Source organism: Callorhinus ursinus, unplaced genomic scaffold (genome assembly GCF_003265705.2).
Source record: "Callorhinus ursinus isolate GAN/ISIS: 27379988/994484 unplaced genomic scaffold, GSC_fseal_2.0 scaffold5, whole genome shotgun sequence".
Classification (NCBI taxonomy): domain Eukaryota; kingdom Metazoa; phylum Chordata; class Mammalia; order Carnivora; family Otariidae; genus Callorhinus; species Callorhinus ursinus.
The window spans coordinates 51,155,727-51,163,197 of record NW_027397067.1 but is presented as its reverse complement, the minus strand read 5'-3'; the positions used below and the strand labels follow the sequence as shown (position 1 = coordinate 51,163,197).

The window sequence follows — 7,471 nt, the reverse complement described above, 5'->3', positions numbered from 1 at the left end:
TCTTCATCTCCTTCTCCCCCTCCCTCTGCCCTCCCCCTGCTCATGGGATCTTACACTCTCTCTCTCTCAAGTAAATAAAATCTTTAAAAAAAGACAGACTTAAAATTGTAAATACATAAAATTCTAAGTAAGTAGAAAGATATGTATATGTGCATAGAAAAATATAAAAGGACTAAAATAGAAATATTAACAGAGAAAAGTATGATTTCAATATATGATTAGTATGATTTTGATAATGATATTAAAAATCATTGGTATAAGCCAGTAGAAGATCTAATTGAAAAAAGAATCATATGCAATAGCAACAGAAAAGATTAAAATGTCTAGAAACAAACTTAAAAAATATTGAAGACCTATATGAGTAACTTTAAACCATTTCTGAATGATACAAAAGAACATTTCGATATACTGCAATCAATATAATAAAAATGAGATCCCAATAAAAATATAATGTGATCTCAATAAATTTACAAAATTTTTTAACCAGACAAGTTAATTCTAAATTTATATTGAAAGATAAACAAACATGAATAGATAATAAAAGTCTGGAAAAGGGCAATGAGAGAAACTAGTCATATCATATACTAAAACATAATAAACTCTCCATGTTTAATACAATGTGACACAAAAAAAAAACCAGAACAAAAATTCATAATATAAATCAAAATATATACAGGTCAGTATATAATAAAAATGGCATCTCAGACCAAGGAGGAAATGATGCTTCACCTGATAAATCATGTTGGCAGAATTGGATAATCTTCTAAAAATAAAAATTGAACCCATACTTCACATTATATACCAGAACAAGTTCCAAATGGATTAATCATTTACATATTAAAAAATGAAGCCATATATGTACTCTGAATTAAATAATTTATATCCTTGGGGTGGTAAATAAATTTCAAAATGAGACTCAAAGTCCGGATGCCATAAAAGAGAAGATTTACAGATTTGATACACAAGAGCAAAAAAATTCTGCTGAGCAAAATATTAAAGTCAAAAGATGAATCACAAATAGGTTAAAATGCTGTAGTCCATACCCAGACAGTAGCTACTTTCCCTAACATAAAAAGAACTCAGAAATTAAGTCATAGAAGACTAATAGACCAGTAGAAAAAATAGACTTAGAAGATGAACAGAGATTTCATAAGAAAGTACAAAGACATAAAATATAAAAAGTGTTCAATCTCACTGAATGGCTCAAAAAACAAATGCCAAAAAAAAAACCATTGTACTATTTTTCACCTGCTACTTAGGCAAAAATTCCCAAAAGTTTGCTGACACACTTCTTTGAAAAGTCTGGGCTATAGATCCTTTAATACATTACTGGCTGGGGTACAAAGTGTAGTATATGGAAGAAAATTTGGTAATATCTATCAAAACACAAATATGGTGGCGCCTGGGTGGCTCAGTCAGTTGGGTGTCTGCCTTAGGCTTGGGTCATGTCCCAGGGTCCTGGGATCGAGTTCCACATCAGGCTCCCTTTTTAGCAGGGAGTCTGCTTCTCCCTCTGTCCCTCCATCCCACTCATGCTCTCTCTTTCTAATAAATAAATAAAATCTTAAAAAGCACAAATATGTATTCCTTCTTTTTTTATTTTTTAGTTTTTGTTATTTTTTAAATTTTATTATGTTACTTTAATCACCATACATTACATCATTAGTTTTTGATGTAGGGTTCCATGATTCATTGTTTGTGTATAACACCCAGTGCTCCATTCAATACGTGCCCTCTTTAATACCCATCATCAGGCTAACCCATTCCCCCACGCCCCTCCCCTCTAGAATCCTGTTTGTTTCTCAGAGTCTATAGTCTCTCATGGTTCATCTCACCCTCCGATTTCCGCTCCCCCCTTCGTTTTTCCCTTCCTACTATTTTTTTTAACATATAATGTATTATTTGTTTCAGAGGTACAGGTCTGTGATTCAACAGTCTTACACAATTCACAGCTCTCACCTTAGCACATACCCTCCCCAGTGTCTATCACCCAGCCACCCCATCCTTCCCACCCCCCACCACTCCAGCAACCCTCAGTTTGTTTCCTGAGATTAAGAATTCCTCATATCAGTAAGATCATATGATACATGTCCTTCTCTGATTGACTTGTTTCACTTAGCATAATACCCTCCTGTTCCATCCATGTCGTCGCAAATGGCAAGATTTTGTTTTTCTGATGGCTGCGTAATATTCCATTGTGTATATATACCACACCTTCTTTATCCATTCATCTATTGATGGAAATCTTGGCTCTTTCCATAGTTTGGCTACTCTGGACATTGCTGCTATAAACATTGGGGTGCACGTAGCCCTTCAGATCACTACATTTGTATCTTTGGGGTAAATACCCAGTAGTGCAATTCCTGGGTCATAGGGTAGCTCTATTTTCAACTTTTTGAGGAACCTCCATACTGTTTTCAAGAGTGGCTGCACCAGCTTGCATTCCCACCAACAATGTAGGAGGGTTCCCCTTTCTCCGCATCCTTGCCAATAACTGTCGATTCCTTTTGATCTCATAGTTCCATATATAGAAATATATCTTACAAATATGCTCATGCATATTTAAAATGACTTAAGTACATTGGAAACCAATCAAGCTCCTTAGAACACTATCTTACTTTTTAACTTTTTATACTTGGGTTTAAGACACCTTCTCCCAGAAAGTATTTACATTTGCTTTTACCAGGAACCTGGGATCAATTTTAAACTACTGACTCATGATGATTTTCAAGTACAGACATATGTATTTTTTATTTCTCCTTTACCTGCAGTCAAAATAAAAGAAGCAAGTAGTTGTGTTTTTCCCCTGGTTTCCACTGGGGGCACTGTGTATGTATTTTGTGTGTGTGTGTGTGTGTGTGTGTGTGTGTGTGTGTGTGTGTGTGTGTTTTCAAGAGCCTTTGATCTGAACTCCCAAGTTAAAATAAGTCCAGTATTTTGTGTTTTCTTCCTTTGGGGCAAGGTTTGATTGAATTCCAGCTCTGGACAACCAGGAATCTACAGGTGCTACCAGGGGAGCAATAACTTCATCCCTTTCTCTCTGGACTTGAGTGTTCTCATGCTTCTGAACTTCTGGGATCACTCTTTTCTGCAACCCAGTAACGCATTTATTTTTTTTTAAAGATTATATTTATTTATTTGACAGAGAGAGAGACAGCGAGAGAGAGAGAGAGAGAGCAGGGGGAGTGGGAGAGGGAGAAGCAGGCTTCCACCGAGCATGGAGCCCCATGTGGGGCTCGATCCCAGGACCCCGGATCATGACCTGAGCCAAAGGCAGCCGCTTAACCGGCTGAGCCACCCAGGCGCCCCAGCTATGCATTTAAAAACATTTTTAACATATTGTATCCAGACAGTTCAGTTCTGATACAGAAATTTGCCCCACATATCTTATAATTGCCAAAAGGATGTATGTGTGTGTTGTTAAAAGATAACCTGAGGCTCTTTTCCGGCTGGAACCATGGAAGGTGCAGAGAAGAAAAAGAAGGTTCCTGCTGTGCCAGAAACCCTTAAGAAGAAGCGAAGGAATTTCGCAGACTTGAAGATCAAGCGTCTGAGGAAGAAGTTTGCTCAGAAGATGCTTCGAAAGGCAAGAAGGAAGCTTATCTATGAAAAAGCTAAGCATTACCACAAGGAATATAGGCAGATGTACAGAACTGAGATTCGAATGGCAAGGATGGCAAGAAAAGCTGGCAACTTCTACGTACCTGTGGAACCCAAATTGGCATTTGTCATCAGGATCAGAGGTATCAATGGTGTGAGCCCAAAGGTTCGAAAGGTGTTGCAGCTTCTTCGCCTTCGCCAGATCTTCAATGGCACCTTTGTTAAGCTCAACAAGGCTTCAGTTAACATGCTAAGGATTGTGGAACCTTATATAGCATGGGGGTACCAAATCTGAAGTCGGTGAATGAATTGATCTACAAGTGTGGTTATGGCAAAATCAACAAGAAGCGAATTGCCCTGACAGATAACACATTGATTGCCCGATCTCTTGGTAAATATGGCATCATCTGCATGGAGGATCTGATTCACATACTGTTGGAAAACGTTTCAAAGAAGCAAACAACTTTTTATGGCCCTTCAAATTATCTTCTCCACGAGGGGGAATGAAGAAAAAGACCACCCATTTTGTAGAAGGTGGAGATGCTGGTAACAGGGAAGACCCGATCAATAGGCTTATTAGAAGGATGAACTAAGGTATCTGCCATGATTATTTTTGTAATCTGGCCAGTTAATAAATGACTACTCTCATGGAAATGTTTTGTTGTCTTGGTGACTTTTTGCTAGCCTGACTGCTGTCCCTTAACTATTAAAGCAAATCTTGGTGTGTGATAAAAGTCATCAGCCTTTGCGTGCAAAACTAGGGTCTAGTTTGTATCTTGGTGGAAAACATTCCTTGGGTTTATTAAAGACTCTTCTGTACAAAGAATATATCTTAATTTTTCACTTTTGAATTGTGCCACTGAGTTAGCCAAGATGGGTCTGTTCTAAGAAAACCTATTTCATAGGCCTTTGCATGATTTACAAATAAAAATACTGTTGCTGAAAAAAAAAAGATAACCTGAGTAATATTAAAATTGTTAACACTTTATTTGAGCATTTATAGATTCTAATCAGGCAGTGCCAAGCCAGAAGTGGTTAGGGGCGCTCTTCTGACAGAAGCCAGCGTGAAGCTTTATAAAGAGAAAGCACAAAGAAAGGGAAGTATTAGTTAAACTGTTCCCTTTCTTCATAAAATACTTGTTGAGAAGATACTCCGTGCCAAAAGCTTTAAGAGGACATGCACAGAGAGCTGACAGAGACTCTCATGGAGCTTATTGTGCAGTGTGTGCGATAGATAAGTAAACAACAATAATAATTCAGTGTGAGAAATAATAGGGTATGAGCAATACAGGATGCCCTAGGAGTACTTACTGATCTGGAACTGAAGAGTTAGTTAGTTAGAGTGCGTTAGAAAACTTTCCTAAGGAAATGCATCTAACACGGGAACATTCAAGAAAGAGCGGTGTTTTCATGGGGAATAAAGGCACGAGGGAGAAAATGTAGGTATTTGGAACAATGCCTTTCCCTTAAAACTTTGTTTTCCATCTCTTAGCTTTCCTTAACTGCTATGCTCACAAAATGCCTCTTCTCACCTTTGTATGATCCCCTCTGAGATCTTCTGTGTGCGATTTTCTCCTTGAGAATGATAGGCAAAAAAATTAGAAAAAGATGCAGCCTCTCGTTATTTAATAGCATTTGATTTCATCTGTCCTATTTCCTGCAGTCTTACTTGGCTATGTCCACTGACGTGATCGTACTGCCGTCTGCAGGAGTAATTTAGCAATGGTTTTTAAGTGTGTAAAGAAAATTTGAGACCTTAAAAAATAAGCAGTTATCAAGCGATGAAAAGACCTGAGGGCACTTTAAATGCATAATTACTGAAAGAAGCCAGTCTGAAAAGGCTAAATACTACATGATTCCAACTCAATGACATTTTGAAAAAGACAAAACTATGGAGAAAATAAAAGATCCGTGGTTATGAGGGGTTGGAGCTGGGGGTGGGGAAAAGATAAGACTCGGCAGAGCACAGAGGATTTTTAAGACAGTGGAACTATTCTATGTGGTACTATAATGATGGATATATGTTATTATCTATTTGTCCAAATCCATACAATGTAGAATACCAAGAGTGAACCCTAAGAAAAACTATGGACTTTGAGTGATTATAATGTGTGAATGTAGGGTCATCCTTGGTTAAGAATAAAAATTGTCATTCTGGTGGAGGTGTTGATAATGGGGGAAGCTATACATATGAGGGAATGAGGGTATATGGGAAATCTCTGTACCTCCCTCGCGATTCTGTGCTAAATCTACACTGCTCTTAAAAAATAAACTCTTAAACAGACGTATCTAAAATGTAAGTGGAGTTTGAATGGAGAGAAGAGAAGCATAATTGTATTAGGTCAAACACCATGATCTAATTAGCGCTCCAAAATTGGATTACGGAGAAGTGTGAATGCTTTGCTTTTCCTGATATTAAAGAAAAGTTGCTTTAATTTTTTTTTTTTTTGAATTTTCATAGGTCTTAAAGAGACAGCATTTGGAGGTATGGTAAGATTGGGTAGAAAAGGGAAATTTTTGATATATCCAAGTGTAGGGATTTTTTTTTTTTTAGTTTAAAGCTCATCAGATCTTTTTATTTCTCTCATTTTCTAAACTTCTTTTAGAGTGAAGGTTAGAAAGGGTGGAGTAAAATAACTTATTTCATTTCGAAGCTTATAAATCTTATTATTTTGTGCTGAAGCCAAACTGTATTGGGACTACTTGTCCAAAATTTAACAAATATTCATTTTTGATTTTGTATTGGCAAAAATAAAGAATTAAAGTAATGTGTTTATAAATAAAAAAATTTCCTCATTTTAAAAGAAAGATTTTTAAAAGTAAAAGAATTAGCCTAAAAATAGAGAATTCCAAGTTTTCAGCAAATAGCTACTGATTGGAGATGGCTAAGTAGCTCTGGATCCTAAATGATATTCACTTTATTCAATATAAGCAGTTTAGGTACAACTGCAAACACCATAGGCAAAAAATAAAAGTCCAATGATGATTTGATTAAAAAATTATAAAGACATCAAGGTAATTTCTGAAATGCCAGTGCACAGAAGACTTAAATGCTCTTTAGTGAAATCCAATTCATGAATTTCATCTTTTGTGTGAAAATGTATTACACTGAGGTTCTGTTCTTATATAATTACTGGAGAAACAAACTATGTTTTTCTTTTAAAAGATTGTTTATTTATTTACGAGAGAGAGAGGGAGGGGCAGAGGGAGAGGGAGAAGTAGACTCCGCACCGAGCAAGGAGCCCGATGTGGGGCTGGATCCTAGGACCCTGAGATCATGACCTAAGCCGAAGGCAGACGCTTAACCAACTGAGCCCCCCGCCCCTGGCACCCCTGAAACAAACTATGTTTTACAGAGGTTTTGTAACAGATGATGGTCATGGAGCATTTGAGGACGGAAAATGAGATGAAATGGGACAGCATTTTCACATAAATGGTCATATATCCTACTGATCTCTCCAGATTCATGATTCAAGTGTTGCTAAGAGGCATATGCAATTATTAAACACACAGTCAAAATGACCACTTATGCAAACTATCCTCTAATATTAAGGAGTAAACTAAGAAAGCTGAAGGGCAATTTAATTTCTTTATTCTTGGGATCAGATGATTTGCAGCTTTGACTGTCACCTCTTTCTGTCAATAGAGGAAGGCCCCAAATGTTCTTCAAGTTAAAGTAAATCATTGATATAGTAGTTATAAGGCCTCAAACTTCTACGCCAAAAGCAATCACTCAAGCTATCACAATGGTGATTGCAAAATCTACTTGAGCAATCCCATCCACTGTGCGCTCCCATCCCATCTGTGGTCACAGTGCAGCTAATGACTGAAAAGGATTTTAAATATAAACAGAACACAAACTCTCAATGCA

General features: G+C 37.0%; 1 pseudogene; it reads left to right on the top strand.

The window, feature by feature from the left end:
- Nucleotides 1-3,457: 3,457 nt before the first annotated feature.
- Nucleotides 3,458-4,426, top strand: LOC112823308 (large ribosomal subunit protein uL30-like; annotated as a pseudogene).
- The last annotated feature ends 3,045 nt before the right edge of the window (nt 4,427-7,471 follow it).